This window comes from Panulirus ornatus, chromosome 5 (genome assembly GCF_036320965.1).
Source record: "Panulirus ornatus isolate Po-2019 chromosome 5, ASM3632096v1, whole genome shotgun sequence".
NCBI lineage: Eukaryota > Metazoa > Arthropoda > Malacostraca > Decapoda > Palinuridae > Panulirus > Panulirus ornatus.
The window spans coordinates 20,626,918-20,648,363 of NC_092228.1; the positions used below are offsets into that span (position 1 = coordinate 20,626,918).

The 21,446-nt window shown below is 39.1% G+C and overlaps 1 long non-coding RNA gene across 1 annotated transcript in view; it reads left to right on the plus strand.

Moving 5' to 3' along the window:
• The window catches only part of LOC139748628 (uncharacterized), a 59,480-nt gene extending 38,694 nt beyond the window's left edge, over nucleotides 1–20,786 (plus strand). Inside the window, exons 2-3 of the long non-coding RNA XR_011712785.1 lie at nucleotides 15,185–15,350; nucleotides 16,026–20,786. This is a non-coding gene — a long non-coding RNA (uncharacterized lncRNA). The remainder of the gene's footprint in view (nucleotides 1–15,184; nucleotides 15,351–16,025) is intronic.
• Nucleotides 20,787–21,446: the final 660 nt, after the last annotated feature.

The window sequence follows — 21,446 nt, forward strand, 5'->3', positions numbered from 1 at the left end:
GAAAGTAAGACCAGCAATCCTCACATGGTGTGTGCAAGATGATTCCTGGCACCACTTTGGCACTCCTCAGTCAGGATGGTAGTTCCACCCTGGATAGCTCTTGTCAACAACTTACTACCTAATGGATTACTCCAAGGGTAAATAAGAAAATCCTTGAATTACCATAGCCTCCCTTTCACTGGTGGCAGAGTCATACCATAAAGTGTAGTCAGAGTATGCCTTAAATTTACAGGGGTCATGGGATGGGCCATTACTCTACTACCTGAACCCTCTTCGCTGGCAACAGAGTCATACTGGGTAAATATATGCATATATGTGTGTGCGTGTGTGTGTGTATTTGTGTCTGCATAACTCATCATGATTTACCAAATCTTAGGCATCTCCACTGCAGAACCCAAGTGTTTTAGAGGTGAAACCAATGTTAGTGACATAGTAAGCTGCCTGAGGATTGGGAAATGTATGTATAGTGCCACTGAATAAAGGTAAGAACAAGTGCAGTGTTCAAATTATAGAAGCATAAGGATGACAGTTTTAACCCCTCTAACACATGGGGGAATATAAGGTGTAGGAATTAAGCTGCTAGAAGCAGTGAGAATTTTTATCAAGGGTGTAAAGGCATGGGTACGAGTAGGAGGAGAGGAGAGTGAATGGTTTCCAGTGTAGGTCGGTCTGCAGTGGTGGTGTGTGATGTTACCATGATTGTTTAATTCATTTATGAATGGCGTGGTGAAGGAGGTAAATGCAAGAGTTCTGGAGAGTGGGGCAAGTATGCAGTCTGTTGAAATGAGAGAGGCCTAAACCACCTCAGGTATTATGTTTCACCCATTCTACCACTCCATAATTTGTATTCCCTGCCATACCACATTTCTCATACACCCCTTCATTTCTTTCTTCATTCCATCTACTCACACTAGATGCTCTTCTCAAATGGCTCATTTCCACAGCTTGGATTCTTGGTCTCTGTAACTCATTTCATGTCTATATTTCGGCTGTATAGGTCAGGTTTAGGGGGACTATGCTGTCTCTTAATCCTCTCTTCCTCTCCATACTTTCACCTCTATCCTTCATTATTCTATTAAGGGACCCAATGGATCTTCTACCCTATATTGCTCTCTCCCTTATCTCTCCTTCCTTATCACCACACTTACCTAAGACAGTGCCTAGATACTTAAATTCTCTCTCTTCTTCCAGTGTTTTTCCCCCAATATCCAAAGCACAATTTAGTACACTTTCTTCTTTCACTCTATCTGGTTTTACAAAATCTAAACTTTCACTGTGTTTCCTTTCAAACACCATTATGTTACTTTTACTTGCATTTACCTTCAATTGCCTACACCTAAACACATCATAAGACACACTTACAACCTTCTGCAACTCCTCTTCAGCAAACAGCTCAATATCATCTGCAGAAAGGCTTCCCATTAGCCACCATATCTCACCGTCACACTCTATCACTGCAACCCTTTTCCCAAGTTTTGCTTTCATCTCTCTTATAACTCCATCCCTACGTATATATTAAAAAGCCACGGTGACATCACACAACCCTGTCTCACATGTACATGTATCCCAAAACCTTCATTCATCTCTCCATCCACTCACGTGCATTTGCTCCTAGAAGGCTTTCACACCATCCAACAGTTGTTCTCTTACACCATATATCCTTAACATATCCCATAAAGCATTGCACTTGACTCTCTCATATGCTTTCTCCAGATCCATGAAAGCTGCATACAACTTGTTACTTTTTGCTAAGGACCTTTCCATGGTCATCTTTACTACAAAAATCTGATCTACACATCCCCTACCTTTCCTAAAACCCCCTTGCTCTTCACTTATTCTGCATTCAGTCACTTCCATCACTCTATCAATTAATATTCTTGCTTACACTTTTCCTGGTATACCTAACAGACTTATTCCCCCATAATTGCTACATACATCCTTAGCACTTTTTCCTTTGAGTAAAGGAACAATAATAGCTTTCACCTAATCCTCAGGAAAAACCTGCTTTTTCCATGCTAAATTACACATAAGATGCACCCTTTCTATCACACATTCTCCTCCATACTTCAGCATTTCAGCTGTATCCCATCCACTCCACGTGCCTTTCCTACCTTCAGTCTCGTTATTGCCCTTCTCCCCTCACTTTTTGATACAGGCCCTTGCACTTGTATCCTCTTCCTAACGCCCTCTATGCATGTAACAACTGCTGCCTCCCCTTCTACTTTCATCACTTCTTCAAAATACTCTGTCCACCATCCTTTCACTTCCTCCTTTTGATTCACCAACCCCCCTTCCTTACTTCTCACATTAACATTTCCACTCTTACATCCTTTTCTTTTCTTTTTCACCTCCTTCCGGTATAGTTTCTCATTATCCTAAAACTTTTCACTTAACTTTCTTCCAAAGTCTTCATGTACTCTTTCTTTGCTTTCCTCTATTAGCTTCTTAACTTTCTGCCTACATATTTCTTCTCTCCTTTGCTGAGCTTCCAATGGCACATTGCTATCAAGCAATTTACCATATGCCTTTTTCTTCTCTTTCACAGCATTTCTAATATCTTCTGTCCACCATGCATTGCCCTTTTTCTTTCCATTTCTCACTACCTTGTATCCAACTACAATTCTGCAACCTTTAATAGTGTTTCTCTAAACACTTTAAACACTTCATTCACACATGACTGGATTCCTACATTCACTGCACTTCCGTCTAAGGTTTCAGTTACCTTCCTTTCATGCTCCTCGCATATTTTCTGATTCATCTTCTTGCTTGCCAACACTTTTACCTCTCCTCTCCTTTTGTCCTTACACCATGCCTCCACTTATGATTAGAGTCTCTTAAGAATCCTTCCATTTAGCATGGTCTTTTTCAGTCTTGCATCCACTGCCATACTGTCAATCAAAGCCTTTTGCTCTTCTCTTCCATCATTCCTCATCTATGTATATCTGTGGATCATCATGTGCTGAAAGGTGTTTGCAAGGAATAAACACCTCTCAGCACAAATATGCACAAGATAACTTCCACTCTCATTTATTCAGGCATTCCCCATTTACCAACTATCTCACCAATTTCATCACATCACACTCGCATTCATATCACCCAGAACGACCACGTTTCTAACATTCTCTAAAACATTTATACAGTCATTCAAATTCTCTTTTTTTTAAACCAGTTATTTCCAATCACCAGTCTTTTTTCAGCACACAACTCCCCAAGCTCTCCACCATTTCCATTTGTAACACTGAATACACCATGTGCACCAAGTGTACTGTTAACTGCCAGTTACTTACCTTCTCATTTAAATCATCCAGTACTAATACCCTGTCTCTTGCACCAGAACTGCTGACCCACTCACTCAGCTGTTCCCAAAGCACTTGCCTTTCATGATCATTCTTCTCATGGCCAGGTGCATATGCACCAGTAATCACCTGTCTCTTGCCATCCACTTTCAGTTTTCCCTACATCAATCTAGAATTTACTTCCTTACAATATCACATGCTCCCACAACTCTTGCTTCAGAAGTAGTGCTACTCCTTCCTTGGCTCTTGTCCTCCCACCAACTCCTGACTATACTCCATTCTTCCCCTTTACCCTTGAGCTTCATTTCACTCAGAGCCAGAACATCCAGGTTTCTTTTCTCAAACATACTACCTATGCCTCCTTTCTTCTCATCTTGGTTACATCCACACACATTCCGACACCCCAATCTGAACCTTCGAGAAGGATGAGCACTCCTTGCTTGCCTCCTTCTTCTGTTTCCTCTTTTAGAAATTGAAATACAAGAAGGGGAGAGTTTCCAGCCCCCCACTCCCGCCCCTTTTAGTTGCCTTGTACAACACGTGGGGAATACAGAGGTAGAATTCTTTCTCCCTTACCTGTATCCTCCATGGTGAAATGCTTTCAGTTTTTGTCATATATTGATTATCATATATCTCTCTTTTCCTCTTTAGGCATTATTGTTTACAGTCTCATGCAGTAAACCCTCAATTTGACAGACTGATATGGAGAAAGGGGGGTGTCCGTTAATGTCAAAAGTCCATTAAATCAAATGTAACCTATAAGGCATTTTTTGATAATATATACAGTAATACAATATACAGTTCACCCACTTTCTTTTAACTCCTTCATCATTTGATGCCATTTTGAATTGTAAGGATTGCAGAATTATTTAATAATAAAGTCACATTTCTTTATACAACCAGACCGCATGATAGCTTGAGGCAGACTAAGACCAAAACAAAGCAAGTATACCCCAAGCTACCAAAAACAAATGTGTTATGAAATGGGCATGGTGTGGCGTTTGATGAGATTTTCAATTTTCTTTTTTATCTCTTAGATTATTAGTAATTATTGTATTATTATTCACCCACTCCATTAGATCCAAAATCCGTTATATTGGGGTTTGTTAAATCAAGAGTTTACTGTAGTTCTTATGTTCCATCCCCTCAATTATGCATGTGAAGTTCTTTTGAGTTCTTGCTGATTTGTTTATGTTTCATTGAAGACCTTGTATTTCAACAATACTCAATTTTGCTTGTATATAGTTTTCTGTTACTTTTTGAGAAAATTTCTCAGAATCATATTACTCATTACTTGGCTCATTAGTGTTACTTTTTTCTTTTTTGATATGTTCTCCAAATTCTAGTTTTTCCTCTATGAAGATACCCAGATTGTTTACATTTCCCTCATTTCATATCACTTTCTATGTTGGGTCTGTACAGAGTCACCAATGTGTTCGTACTTCATAACTTATTTACTCGGATTCATCTTTATTAAATTCAATTAGGTTCATTTCTGCCTATTTGTATATTGAGTCTAGATCATTGTGCATTTCCATTTGATCAGCTTCTGATACAATCATTTTGCTTATTCTGGTCCCATTAGTAAAACTCCTTACTCCTTTTTCTTTTACTTCTCTGACGGTGTCTAATATCATTATATTGTGAAGAATTGAAGACAACACCATCCAACATGGTCCAAACTCTCTGGTAGTTAAAAAATCACTAATCCACTTTCCTGTCTTACTCTTAAAGTTATGTTTAGGGCCTTCCCCTGTAAAGTTCTGTGGTTTACTAGGTCAGATGCCTGTGCAAAATCTAGAAAAACTACCCATTCTTTTTCCTTGTATTAAACTTTCTTACGGATCATTGTAATGGATTAATATTTGGGTTTGAATACTTTTTTTTCTGGTACACACCCACATCGGCCTTTGTTTATGCATTTTCTCTTGATAAGACATTCCAATATATAGCCTTTTATCATTTTTGCAAAGACTTTTATTACATATGATGTTATGCTAACTGGTCTATACTTCCTATGTATTCTTTGTGCATTAGTCAAGTGTATGCCATAGTTTTAATGTCTCAGTTTTGTTTTATTTTTTGTCCTGATTTTGCATTGTGAGTAGCGTCATTGGTTTTGCTATTACAGTTTTTGTCCTGAGGAAGATGGATGGGATTCCATCTGGTTCCAGAAGTGATTGATTGCTCAGATTATAACATCATCCGATATCTCAGTATCTATGAGTGTATTTTTCTCATGTTAGATAAGCACTTCATTGTATAATTTCTTGTATTTTGTGCTGAAAACCAATTTGTATTGTTCAGTTAACATACTGCATATTTTCTTAGGGTCATTTTTATACTTTTCTCCTATTTTAATGAGTCTAATATCTGATTTGTTGTTTTTTGGTTTATTCATATATATGAATTGTAATTTTAACATCCTTTCCATGTTTTGTATAAATCTCACATCATTCATCTTATGTTCTCTTGTAAGGGATTCTATTATTTCTGTATCTGCATTCTTTATTTTCTCAACAACTCTGATTTTTGCTACACTCATTGCTTACCTTTTTATCTTTATCATGATCATCTTTAATTCATATCCTGCCTCCTGTCTCTTGGTGTCTGGAAAGTGATTATATGACTATATTCAACCCTTGATTGAACATCAACAGGTCAACCAAATATAAATGTTATTCTTATGAACACAAAAAGAAAAACTTTGAAGAAGCTTTTTTGAAAATAATTGCTCTTCCACAGATATTTTTTACTACAGTTTTCCTTTCAGTGAAAAAATTACTGATAAGTGATTTTGTGACATGAAAGGAGATACAGATGCCTTTGCTTTATTTTAGCTTTCTTTACTGTAAATAATCAATGGTAAGTAATTTTGTGACCTGAAAGAAGATACAGATTATCTTGCTTCCAGCCACTATTCCATCCATTTTGCACGTTTCATGCATTAAAACATCATTTACTGGTGTATACAGTACTTTAGAGTTGTTAAGCACTTTTCCAAGCAATGCTTGGCTTGGAATGAAATTCAGCTCCAGAATTTTTCTCAAAGTTTGCACACTGGATACACTGTACCTCAATGCAAGAAATTTAAGGGGCTTCTTATTTATGTTTAAGCTTTTGCATAACTAGTGTTGTACATACAATTGTTTATAAACACATATTAGATTGCAAATAATCTGCCTACTCTTGATGGCCTTGAGTTGAACTTAGAAGTAGTCTGACATTTGTTTTGTAAAAACATTCTTTCTCACAGTGCACTTGGTTGGTGGGGGATTCAAAGCCTCTTCCATGTTGACCATTATACAGCATATGTAACTGGCAGATGTTTGTTCATGGATACTCAGCAACAACACAGCATTATACCAAAATCATTCATGTTACAGTGTAGAGTAAATTTGTGCCAAGCAGCCAGCAACCCTTATTCATTACATGTACTCAGTGCTGTGCAGACATGCTGACCACTGCTTGATGTTTGTATGGTCTCAGGACTTCAGAGATGTCAAATGGGTGTAAATGAATTTTATTCATGGTTTTCCATGACACAGATTACAGATGTTATGTTGATGTTGTATCTTGAAAACTAGTATACCATAAGACACCACAAGGAGTGACAATAGACTGCTTTATGGATCAGCCTAACTACCACTATTTTTTTTAGTATCCTGTATATATATTTCTATTTTGCTGAGCTCTTTATAATGTTAAGATTTATGATATTTTTGACTCTTTGACTTGTGGTTAAAAGTAGTGGATGTATCATGCCTGTACTCAAGATTTGATGGTCATATGAAAGGCAGGGAATGATCCAGAGCTGTATCGTAAGACATTATGATGCTGATGCAACCAGATGACTAGTTGATTGTGATCCCACTTGTCACTGTAAATGGTTTTAATCACTCTCCTTCAACAAACTCTTTATTCTGTGCCTCTCATGTGATATACACATTGCATTTTTTCCCTACACCACAAAGAGCAACACAAAAGCAACAAGCAAGCTAAATGCTTTCTGTGAACACTTACTACTACCAAAGTTGAATAAGAAAAAGATTCCATAGTATCCTTAATAAGCAATTAATCCATGTCACCCTAAATTATACCTCAACTGCCAGGTTATCTACCTCTTCAAAAACAAATAAACAAAGTGGCAAACCACACAAAACAGGGAAACTCAGAACATTCACAAGCAACTACAAACACTCAGCACCTACATAATGAAATGAAGACTACCAATTCAAACCCACCTCAACATGCTTGACACTCTGTTCTTTGCAACAGCACAAGACACTTGTCATGATGAAATGAAGACTACCAATTCAAACCCACCTCAACATGCTTGACACTGTTCTTTGCAACAGCACAAGACACTTATACCCCCTGCTTCACACCTCAGAAATGTATATGTGCAGAGTCTCTCTCTCTCTCTCTCTCTCTCTCTCTCTCTCTCTCTCTCTCTCTCTCTCTCTCTCTCTCTCTCTCTCTCTCTCTCTCTCTCTCTCTCTCTCTCTCTCTCTCTCTCTCTCTCTCTCTCTCTCTCTCTCTCTCTCTCTCTCTCTCTCTCTCTCTCTCTCTCTCTCTCTCTCTCTCTCTCTCTCTCTCTCTCTCTCTCTCTCTCTCTCTCTCTCTCTCTCTCTCTCTCTCTCTCTCTCTCTCTCTCTCTCTCTCTCTCTCTCTCTCTCTCTCTCTCTCTCTCTCTCTCTCTCTCTCTCTCTCTCTCTCTCTCTCTCTCTCTCTCTCTCTCTCTCTCTCTCTCTCTCTCTCTCTCTCTCTCTCTCTCTCTCTCTCTCTCTCTCTCTCTCTCTCTCTCTCTCTCTCTCTCTCTCTCTCTCTCTCTCTCTCTCTCTCTCTCTCTCTCTCTCTCTCTCTCTCTCTCTCTCTCTCTCTCTCTCTCTCTCTCTCTCTCTCTCTCTCTCTCTCTCTCTCTCTCTCTCTCTCTCTCTCTCTCTCTCTCTCTCTCTCTCTCTCTCTCTCTCTCTCTCTCTCTCTCTCTCTCTCTCTCTCTCTCTCTCTCTCTCTCTCTCTCTCTCTCTCTCTCTCTCTCTCTCTCTCTCTCTCTCTCTCTCTCTCTCTCTCTCTCTCTCTCTCTCTCTCTCTCATTTACACACCAATCTAGAGTTTACTTTCTTACACTCTATCACATATTCCCACAACTCCTGCTTCAGGAGGAGTGCTACTCCTTCCTTTGCTCTTGACCTCTCACTAATCCCAAGACATTCCCAAACCACTCTTCCCCTTTACCCTTGAGCTTTGTTTCACTCAGTGCCAAAACATCCACGTTCCTTTGCTCAAACATACTACCTGTCTCTCCTTTTTTCTCATCTTGGTTTCTTCCACTTTCATTCAGACACCCCAGTCTGAGCCTTCAAGGAAGGAGGTAAATAAAGTGCATAAGACAAAAGAACAAATGGGAACATCAGTGAAGGGGGCTAATGGGGAGGTGATAACAAGTAGTGGTGATGTGAGAAGATGGAGTGAGTATTTTGAAGGTTTGTTGAATGTGTTTGATGATAGAGTGGCAGATATAGGGTGTTTTGGTCGAGGTGGTGTGAAAAGTGAGAGGGTTAGGGAAAATGATTTGCTAAACAGAGAAGAGGTAGTAAAAGCTTTGCAGAAGATGAAAGCCAGCAAGGCAGCAGGTTTGGACGGTATTGCAGTGGAATTTATTAAAAAAGGGGGTGACTGTATTGTTGACTGGTTGGTAAGGTTATTCAATGTATGTATGACTCATGGTGAGGTGCCTGAGGATTGGCGGAATGCTTGCATAGTGCTATTGTACAAAGGCAAAGGGGATAAAAGTGAGTGCTCAAATTACAGAGGTATAAGTTTGTTGAGTATTCCTGGGAAATCATATGGGAGGGTATTGACTGAGAGGGTGAAGGCATGTACAGAGCATCAGATTGGGGAAGAGCAGTGTGGTTTCAGAAGTGGTAGAGGATGTGTGGATCAGGTGTTTGCTTTGAAAAATGTATGAGAAATGCTTAGAAAAGCAAATGGATTTGTATGTAGCATTTATAGATCTGGAGAAGACATATGATAGAGTTGATAGAGATGCTCTGTGGAAGGTAATAAGAGTATATGGTTTAGGAGGCAAGTTGTTAGAAGCAGTGAAAAGCCTTTATCGAGGATGTAAGGCATGTGTACGTGTAGGAAGAGAGGAAAGTGATTGGTTCTCAGTGAATGTTGGTTTGGGAGGTAAGTTGTTAGAAGCAGTGAAAAGCTTTTATTGATGATGTAAGGCATGTGTACGTGTAGGAAGAGAGGAAAGTGATTGGTTCTCAGTGAATGTTGGTTTGCGGCAGGGGTGTGTGATGTCTCCATGGTTGTTTAATTTGTTTATGGATGGGGTTATTAGGGAGGTGAATGCAAGAGTTTTGGAAAGAGGGGCATGTATGCAGTCTGTTGATGCCACGTGGTGGTATAGGAAGGTTAACACCACGGGGAGATAGAGGAAGGTTGACGCCACGTAGAAGTAGTGGTAAGGATATTTAATGTGTGTATGACTCATGGTGAGGTACCTGAGGATTGGCAGAATGCATGCATAGTGCCATTGTACAAAGGCAAAGAGGATAAGAGTGAGTGCTCAAATTACAGAGGTATAAGTTTGTTGAGAATTCCTGGGAAATTATATGGGAGGGTATTGATTGAGAGGGTGAAGGCATGTACAGAGCATCAGATTGGGGAAGAGCAGTGTAGTTTCAGAAGTGGTAGAGGATGTGTGGATCAGGTGTTTGCTTTGAAGAACGTATGTGAGAAATACTTAGAAAAACAAATGGATTTGTATGTAGCATTTATGGATCTGGAGAAGACATATGATAGAGTTAATAGAGATGCTCTGTGGAAGGTATTAAGAATATATGGTGTGGGAGGTAAGTTGTCAGAAACAGTGAAAAGTTTTTATCAAGGATGTAAGGCATGTGTACGTGTAGGAAGAGAGGAAAGTGATTGGTTCTCAGTGAATGTAGGTTTGTGGCAGGGGTGCATGATGTCTCCATGGTTGTTTAATTTGTTTATGGATGGGGTTGTTAGGGAGGTGAATGCAAGAGTTTTAGAAAGAGGGGCAAGTATGCAGTCTGTTGTGGATCAGAGAGCTTGGGAAGTGAGTCAGTTGTTGTTCGCTGATGATACAGCACTGGTGGCTGATTCGGGTGAGAAACTGCAGAAGCTGGTGACTGAGTTTGGTAAAGTGTGTGAAAGAAGAAAGCTGAGAGTAAATGTGAATAAGAGCAAGGTTATTAAGTACGGTAGGGTTAAGGGACAAGTCAATTGGGAGGTAAGTTTGAATGGAGAAAAACTGGAGGAAGTAAAGTGTTTTAGATATCTAGGAGTGGATTTGGCTGCGGATGGAACCATGGAAGCGGAAGTGAATCATAGGGTGGGGGAGGGGGCGAAAGTTTTGGGAGCATTGAAGAATGTGTGGAAGTCGAGAATGTTATCTTGGAAAGCAAAAATGGGTATGTTTGAAGGAAGAGTGCTTCCAAAAATGATATATGGTTGCAAGGCATAGGCTATAGATAGAGTTGTGTGGAGGAGGGTGGATGTGCTGGAAATGAGATGTTTGAGGACAATATATGGTGTGAGGTGGTTTGATCAAGTAAGTAATGAAAGGGTAAGAGAGATGTGTAGTAATAAAAAGAGTGTGGTTGAGAGAGCAGAAGAGGTTGTTTTGAAATGGTTTGGTCACATGGAGAGAATGAGTGAGGAAAGATTGACAAAGAGGATATATGTATCGGAGGTGGAGGGAACGAGGAGAAGTGGGAGACCAAATTGGAGGTGGAAAGATGGAGTGAAAAAGATTTTGTGTGATCAGGGCCTGAACATGCAGGAGGGTGAAAGGCGTGCAAGGAATAGAGTGAATTGGAGCGATGTGGTATACCGGGGTCAACGTGCTGTCAATGGATTGAACCAGGGCATGTGAAGCGTCTGGGGTAAACCATGGAAAGTTCTGTGGGGCCTGGATGTGGAAAGGGAGCTGTGGTTTGGGTGCATTATACATGACAGCCAGAGACTGAGTGTGAACGAATGTGGCCTTTGTTGTCTTTTCCTAGCGCTACCTCGCACACATGCGGGGGGAGGGGGTTGTTATTTCATGTGTGGCAGGGTGGTGATGGGAATGAATAATGGCAGACAGTATGAATTATGTGCATGTGTATATATGTATATGTATGTGTGGGTATATATATGTATACGTTGAGATGTATAGGTATGTATATGTCTGTGTGTGGACGAATATGTATATACAAGTGTATGAGGGTAGGTTGGGCCATCCTTTTGTCTGCTTCCTTGCGCTACCTCGCTAACGCGGGAGACAGCGACAAAGTATGATAGATAAATAATAGATATATATATATATATTTATTTTATTTATTTATTTTGCTTTGTCGCTGTCTCCCGCGCCTGCGAGGTAGCGCAAGGAAACAGATGAAAGAAATGGTCCAACCCACCCCCACACACATAACCACACATACACACATGTCCACACACGCAAACATACACACCCACACATATATACACACACAGACACACACATATACACACATGCACACAATTCACACTGTCTGCCCCTACTCACCCCCATCGCCAACCCGCCACACATGGAATAACATCCCCCTCCCCCCTCATGTGTCCGAGGCAGCGCCAGGAAAAGACTACAAAGGCCCCATTCGCTCACACTCAGTCTCCAGCTGTCATGCAATAATGCCCAAAACCACAGCTCCCTTTCCGCATCCAGGCCCCACAGAACTTTCCATGGTTTACCCCAGACGCTTCACATGCCCTGATTCAATCCATTGACAGCACGTCGACCCTGGTATACCACATCGATCCAATTCACTCTATTCCTTGCCCGCCTTTCACCCTTCTGCATGTTCAGGCCCCGATCACTCAAAATCTTTTTCACTCCATCCTTCCACCTAAAATTTGGTCTCCCACTTCTCCTCGTTCCCTCCACCTCTGACACATATATCCTCTTGGTCAATCTTTCCTCACTCATTCTCTCGATGTGCCCAAACCATTTCAAAACACCCTCCTCTGCTCTCTCAACCATGCTCTTTTTATTTCCACACATCTCTCTTACTCTTACATTACTTACTCGATCAAACCACCTCACACCACATATTGTCCTCAAACATCTCATTTCCAGCACATCCACCCTCCTGCACACAACTCTATCCATAGCCCACGCCTCGCAACCATACAACATTGTTGGAACCACTATTCCTTCAAACATAACCATTTTTGCTGTCGGAGATAATGTTCTCGACTTCCACACATTCTTCAAGGCTCCCATGATTTTCGCCCCCTCCCCCACCTTATGATTTACTTCTGCTTCCAAGGTTCCATCCGCTGCCAGATCCACTCCCAGATATCTAAAACACTCTACTTCTTCCAGTTTTTCTCCATTCAAACTTACCTCCCAATTGACTTGACCCTCAACCCTACTGTACCTAATAACCTTGCTCTTATTCACATTTACTCTTAACTTTTTTCTTTCACACACTTTACCAAACTCAGTCACTAGCTTCTGCAGTTTCTCGCATGAATCAGCCAACAGCACTGTATCATCAGCGAACAACAACTGACTCACTTCCCAAGCTCTCTTGTCCCCAACAGACTGCATACTTGCCCCTCTTTCCAAAACTTCTTGCATTCACCTCCCTAACAGCCCTATCCATAAACAAATTAAACAACCATACAACATTGTTGGAACCACTATTCCTTCAAACATACCCATTTTTGCTCTTTGAGGTAACATTCTTGCCTTCCACACATTCTTCAATGCTCCCAGAACTTTTGCTCCCTCCCCCACCCTTGGTGTTGTACAAAATAGAAGTTGAGCCTGTAATGTGTGTTTATAAATTTTTCATGAGTTGTATCCATCTATAATAAAGGAGACTGGGAAGAGGTACTGAACTACAGAAGTCTCTTGATGAGTGTGGTCTGTAGGGTACTAGAAAAGTTAATCAGAAAGCAAGTGTGTGGCGTTCTATAAAGGAGAAATTACCTAAGTGAGAGGCAACATGGCTTTAAGGAAAGGTCATGTGTAATGAATTTTTTAGATTTCTATGAGATAGTGAATGAACTGTTACTCAAAAGGGAATACTGTGTAAATTGTTTAGATCTTGACTTCCCAAAAGCATTTGACACAGTATCGCATGAGAGGCTGATTAAGAAGGTAGAATATCAGTAAGGAATATGAGGGAGACTCCAACGGATAGAGGATTATCTTATTGAAAGGGAACTAAGGACACATGTCAGCAGTTTCCTCCAAGTAGGTGGTCACCAGTGGACTTCCCAAAGGTTCTGTTTTGGGACTGCTTCTCTTGATCTGTGTGAATGGCTTTCCTGAAAGTATGGACTCGGACCTGACTATATTTGCAGTTGATACAAAGCTCATGAGGGTAAAATGTGGTGAGTAGGATTGCATCAGCTTAGTAATGGGACCTAAACGGACTGCAAAGCTGGTGTAATACATGGTTGATGAAATTCAACTCAAGCAAACCTAGAATAATGTAGATGGGATGAATTGAAAGAAGGCCTCGAAGCAATTATTATCTAGCTGGAAATAAGCTTCAAGATTCTTTGTGAGAGAAGGAATTATCCCTAATCTGTAGTCAGAGTCCTACATTAGGAGAATAGAAAGGTAGATTTACTGTTTTCTGTAAAGATTTAGCTAGCTGTTCATATCCTATACCAGGTCAAAACTAGAATATGCATCTCAAGTTTGGTTACTGTACCTAAAGAAGCTCTTAGAGCCAGTACTAAATAGGGTTCAAAGGAGTGCAACAAAGATGGTACCAGAATTGTGAGATATATGTGACAGTGAAAGGCTTAAGGCTTTAGATTTGCCTGCCTTGGAAGAGAGAAGAGTGAGTGACCTGACTGCAGTCTTCAAGTTTATAAAACAGATTGATGCTGTGAACAGCAAACAGTTCTTTGACAGATGTAGGAATAGAGATATCAGGGTGCACAACATGAAATTAAGCAAGAACTTAAAAAAAAGATGTAAAGAAGTACTTATATAGTGTAAGAATGTTAGATGAATGGAATAGAATGACGAATGACATAGTTAATGTAGACAGAATATACATAGATTTAAATTCTATGGTAATAAAGAATGTTTGAGAGACATAGCCCCATGAGTGGAAAACTCCCTCCTAGTACAGTACAAACAGATAATTGCACAGACTGGAAGGGCTATTTATGTGTTTAATCCTAAGTTAATAAGCAAGTGTTTGGATGAGCTTTTATGGGAGTTGTTAAAGCTTTTGATTATGATTGTACAAAGTCATGGATGTATACTGGGTGAACATGAGAGTTTCAAGAGCACTTTGAATGAGTCCTATTAAGAATCCCCTGTAGTGTACACTACTGATAATTTTCTTTTCTTAATGTAGGGTATTGCTTAGCTGTTCATAGAGTTTTATTATGTGTTCAGTGGGGAGGATAATTTTTTTGCTGATATTTTAGTACATTTTTATTTTCACCATAGGATAAATAATTTGATTCTCCATTCTAACCTGTCTTCAGAGGTGTGTATAAGGTAAAACAAAACTTAGCATTTTTTGCCTTGGTGTCAGACATGAGCTGTAGTATTAATATATGATTAATAAGTAGTTGAGTTTCATATTCATGCAAGGTGTTTTAATTAAATGCATGTCTTCTTTTAACTTAACATTTTTTTCCAGGAAATTTGATTAATTTAAGCAATATTGAGATAGAGGAATTTACTTAGCATATAGAGTTTTTAATTCTGTTTTTGTCAGATTCTTATTATGACAATGTAATGTATTCACAGATTATTTTGTGCATAGTCACACATTCCAAAAAATTATGGTTTGTTCTCACATGCCTCACTAGCAGTGTAGAACAACATATCTGTTTTACTGCAGGTGCAACAGACCCTACTCACCGTCTCTCATTCCATTTGGCGGATGTTCAGCTTACAATGACAGGAGGTGGAGCAGGGGGATTAGGCTCCTCTGCCTCCCCTTACACCCAGCCTTCCAGACAACGTTGCCATTGTCCTTCTTGTGGACGCATGCTTAGTCAACGAAGGTAGTGTCAATAACGAAATCTCTCTTGATATATATTAGACCTGCCATATGATGGATTGCATGGTCAGCAGTTTTTTATTTCTTTTTTTTATTTGATGAATGTATCACATGGTAATCATTCAGTAATGAGTAATCATCATTATCCTTTAGAACTAGCGTATGTGAATCAGTTATAGTGGATAACACTTTTTTAACATGAATTATATTGATTATTGAGAATTTATGTTTAGACATACCTTTGTCTTACTTTCTGAAAATAATTTTATGACTGAAGCACATTAGATGTGGGGTTCAGGCAAGACTGATACATTACTTGTTAGAAATATGGAATTTTTTAACTTTTATAAAAGTGATTGATAATTATACTATAAACTAGAAAAGATCGCACACCCATCCAGTACGAGAAAATTGTCCATGACATCTTTGATCTTGGTCTTGAGAAAAGTGATTTTCTTGAATATTCTCACAACATAGAAACCAAATCTTTATACTAGTTAGTTACATAGAAACTAGGCTTATTCATTAAGCTAGCTGTATGCAGGATTAATTTTGATGTATATTACTGACTGATATTAGACATGCTTTAGTCTGATTTCTGCTTTTTTTGTGTAGAGAGCCCATTAAGTCTATGACTACACTCATATTTTTGTAATTTACATGACTTTACTACTTACAGGAACCTGAAACAGCACCTCATCACCACACATAAGATGACACCAGATGAAGCCACTGTTGTCGTCAAACGATACAATTTTGAGCTTCTTGTAGATGAGCCTGTAATTCAGCCACTTCCTCAGCCACCACTTCCACATTTGCCATTATTGCCTTCCCCTCCTTTACCCTTGACTATGCTGCCAAATTTAACCCCTGTATCCTCTCCAACTATTATGCTGCCACCAAAAAGTCCACTTCCATCTTAGCCTCTAGCCATCTGTGTTATATCTCTGTTATCCCATATCTTGAACTTTCTGTTTTGCTGAAAGGTAATGATTTCCATTATGGGTTAAGCATCCCTAATCCAAAAATCTGAAATCCAAAATCCTTCAAAATCAGAAACTTTTTGAGCAGGGACCTGACATTACCAGTGGAAAATTGCACACTTAAACACATTATTTTTTCATTGTATTGATGGTATTTCTTATTTCTTAAATGTTATGTACTTATGTGTGAATAAGTGTAAGAAAATGATTGCTTATCAGTGGCATATGAATTCAGAGTCAGGAATGAAGGTGATGCCAAACAACCACAGATTGTACACATGGGCAGTTGAGGTTGCAACACCTTAGCTTTCTGATGGTTCAGTGTTATGTGTTACACAAACTTTGTTTAATGCACAAACAGGTTATGTGTATAAAGTGTATATGAAGCATAGATGGATTTTGTTTTTAGACTTTGGCCCCATCCCCAAGATATCTCATTATGTATATGCAAATATTCCAAAATCCAAAACACTTCTTGTCCCAGGTATTTTGGATAAGGGATACTCAACCTGTATTTTTATTAAAACCAAGATATGTATATTTTAATTCTTTTGAGACTTCACGATATGCAAGGGTTTGGTCCCATAAAGCATTTTTGTTCCCCATCTCCCTACCGAGACCTTGTACAGTACCTAGAGAGCTCACAGTTTTGAGTATTTAAGGATCACAATATTACATTGAAAGTACAATGTATTAGAGGTGTTCATTAGTACTAGTAATTTTGCTATATGGCATTTGAGCTACATTAAGCTGTAGTTTTTTACATGTCTACAAGAATATTTAATACTGCATTACTGCAGTATTTTAGAAAGGGATTCATTAGGTTCTGTAAAAAGTATTTCATACAAGGTCACAGTCTTTCAACATTTCAAGGGAATCAGTGAAGATAATTGTGTGTTTCTTGCTTCTTGAATATTTTCTTTGATGTGAAGCAAGGTTGTGTATTTGTGGTGCTTGATAAAAAAGTGATAAAATGTGCAGCTTGCCTTGTTGCACCCAACCCAGTGATGCTAAAGAATCTCAGCTCTCATAGATATATTAGTAATCTCTCTTCAATTAATTTGATATGACTCAGATTAGCATTCTTGATAATTTGACACACTCTGACACTAGTGGAGGAGTTTGCCATTATTAAGTATAAGATGATATTTTTTGATGCTTTTTATGAAAGGCATACCCATTGTAAAGGCAATGGACTTAAATAATACTGCTCTTTTTTTAGAATGTAGCCTAAAGTGCTCACCACAAGTACAAGTGGCTGGTCCTGTGGAATGCATTGAGAATTCATACCTGGTGTTGAGGTTGCCAGATTCAGTCTTGCTGATTCTGATCATAACATAGAATTTTGATGACTTTGGACTGCTGTTGTCTTGCTGAGTCATAACAGTGAACTCAGCTTAAGCATATGCTGATGAGATTGCTTGACCACTGTTTCATGAATTTCATTGGTTTCCATAGGCCACACATTTAGTTTTAAGGATTTTCTCCAATTTCCAGCTCCACCCATTCATACTAATAAAGAAATTTGGAATGATTTGTCCAATTTTCTGTCTGTATATCTGTGTCCAATATGCCATTTCTAAGAATTCATCATGTGACATGAAGATTCATATCCATGCATCTCTGTTTTTGCACAACTTTGAACTGTGCTTTGAGCTCATGCCCCTCTCAGTCTTCCCACATTCTTCCTTTCATCATGCTCATATTCAGGCATCTAATCATACTATCTGCACCAGTTCTCTTCATATGTCCAAAGTGTCTAAGCATTCCATGCATCAACTTGCTGCAGTCACACATTTCTCTTCAAGAGAGTTATCCATTGAAACATGTTATTGTGTCCCTTCTGAAAATAAGGCACTATAAACACCCTTTGTGAGGAGAATCATACTACAAAAACACAAAGGTCACCCACTCAAATGGTTGGACAGTAGGTGACAGTTACAGTTGTAGCATAATTGACTTTAATTCTCTCAAGTTTGACCTCTCTGTCTGCCAAATGTCAGCTTTGGAGAACATAATTTTTGTAGTAATGAAATGAGGGAAGTGAATGGTTAGATTTTCTTATATGTAAAATGAAGTTGATAAGAAAGTTCACTTTAATCTAGAATTAGACAAAATTTTCCTGTCCTGATTTTTTAAGACTTGACAACAAAGCTTTATGGTGCATGAAAATGAAATTATGATAAAGAGGCTTTGATTTTTGGTTCAATTCCTTTTATATTCTGAGTAAAAGTTTTAGAGTGCATGAAAAAATGAACTTCAATATTCTTAAAATCAATCCTAATTTTTGATCTTTATACCCTTTACAGTTCTTGCAGTCAATGAAGTTTTGTAAGTTGTTTTATCTTTTCAAAAAGTATTGGCATCATTTGAGGTAAATATTGGCTAAGAATTAAATCAGTTTCACTGCTCATGATTTAGGTCTCCAAAGATACAACTATTCTTTCCTCTTCCTCTGTTAAACATTGTACTCCCAAGGGACCCTTTATACTTGGTGTATGTCTTTTGTTAGTAGCACATAGCTGGTTTCTGAAAGTACATAACATGTTTGATTTGCCATCTAGATGATATTAGATACTAAGATTTTGACATTACCATAAATTAGTGAGTCTCATCATATAGGTTGGCTTATGTTGCAATTAGATAATTAGAGGCATGACTGTGGGATTTGCTAATGAATACAGAAAACGAATTTTGATTTGAAAGATTTTCTGCTTGGGCATCACAACGGCAAAGATGCTTATTTGAAAACCTATCCTTTCCTGTTCATTGACTTTTGGAATAGAGCTTTTTTCGGATGAGCTTAATGGACAAGTAGGTGATGGTTATTTACAAGTTTTCCAAGTCAGTAAGTGTTATGACTGGAGGATTCAAATCAACATGTTTTACTTAGTTCATATTTAATAAACTCTCAGTGATAAGTCATTTGAGGAGATGACCACTCTGTTTGGTAGTGTGACTTTCTGTTTCATGAGTGTTTATACTTCCTTTATTTCTGGTAGATCTGAGGTTTTTTCTGGCATTTTTTTTGTTGTTGTTCTCTTACAGAAAGAAGTCTCTCCTGTTCAGCACGAATTATTTCTATCCCATTTTTCAATTATACTTAATTTCTCACTAGATACTCTCCTCTCTCCACATTCCATTCTTATGAGATTGACAATCACAGCTCAATCTTTGTCATTCTGTTATTGGAAGCTGTACATTAAGATATGCTAAACTGTGCCTAATAAACTCTACCACTCCTGCAAACTCATCATCTTTTACCCAACTTGGCATTTCACCGAGTCCCATCATCTCCTAAGATATGACCAGTATGCGCTCCTCCATCTTTAGCAGGAATGCTCTGGTGATATTTGATTATTTGTACCCTCTCATGCTTCACATCATTAAAGCAAAGTTCACATTGGCATCCTTTCTGTACTTAAACATCATCTTGAATTTGTTTCCAGTTTCTTTTTGCAACTTTCACAGTTATCCACATTCCTTTCTAGTGTCCCAAACCTCATCCACTTTAATAATAATTTTTTGAGCTTGACAGAAAGCTGATAGCACTTGTACTCACATCCTTGATGTAGGTATTAGTTTCACACAGCTAAATATATATTTTTTTTTTTTTGCTTTGTCGCTGTCTCCCGTGTTTGCGAGGTAGCGCAAGGAAACAGACGAAAGAAATGGCCCAACCCACCCCCATACACATGTATGTACATACGTCCACACACGCAAATATACATACCTACACAGCTTTCCATGGTTTATCCCAGACACTTCACATGCCCTGATTCAATCCACTGACAGCACGTCAACCCCGGTATACCACATCGATCCAATTCACTCTATTCCTTGCCCTCCTTTCACCATCCTGCATGTTCAGGCCCCGATCACACAAAATCTTTTTCACTCCATCTTTCCACCTCCAATTTGGTCTCCCACTTCTCCTCGTTCCCTCCACCTCCGACACATATATCCTCTTGGTCAATCTTTCCTCACTCATTCTCGCCATGTGCCCAAACCATTTCAAAACACCGTCTTCTGCTCTCTCAACCACGCTCTTTTTATTTCCACACATCTCTCTTACCCTTACGTTACTTCCTCGATCAAACCACCTCACACCACACATTGTCCTCAAACATCTCATTTCCAGCACAGCCATCCTCCTGCGCACAACTCTATCCATAGCCTATGCCTCGCAACCATACAACATTGTTGGAACCACTATTCCTTCAAACATACCCATTTTTGCTTTCGGAGATAATGTTCTCGACTTCCACACATTCTTCAAGGCTCCCAGGATTTTCGCCCCCTCCCCCACCCTATGATCCACTTCCGCTTGCATGGTTCCATCCGCTGCCAGATCCACTCCCAGATATCTAAAACACTTTACTTCCTCCAGTTTTGCTCCATTCAAACTTACCTCCCAATTGACTTGACCCTCAACCCTACTGTACCTAATAACCTTGCTCTTATTCACATATATATATATATATATATATATATATATATATATATATATATATATATATATATATATATATATATATATATATTTTTTTTCATACGATTCGCCATTTCCCGCATTTGCGAGGTAGCGTTAAGACCAGAGGACTGGGCCTTAGAGGGAAAATCCTCACCTGGCCCCCTTCTCTGTTCCTTCTTTTGGAAAATTAAAAAAAAAAAACGAGAGGGGAGGATTTCCAGCCATCCGCTCCCTCCCCTTTTAGTCGCCTTCTACGACACGCAGGGAATATGTGGGAAGTATTCTTTCTCCCCTATCCCCAGGGATATATATATATATATATATATATATATATATTTTTTTTTTCTTTGTTGCTGTCTCCCGCGTTTGCGAGGTAGCGCAAGGAAACAGACAAAAGAAATGGCCCTACCCACCCCCATACACATGTATATACATATGTCCACACACGCAAATATACATACCTACACAGCTTTCCATGGTTTATCCCAGACGCTTCACATGCCCCGATTCAATCCACTGACAGCACGTCATCCCCGGTACACCACATCGCTCCAATTCACTCTATTCCTTGCCCTCCTTTCACCCTTCTGCATGTTCAGGCCCCGATCACACAGAATCTCTTTCACTCCATCTTTCCACCTCC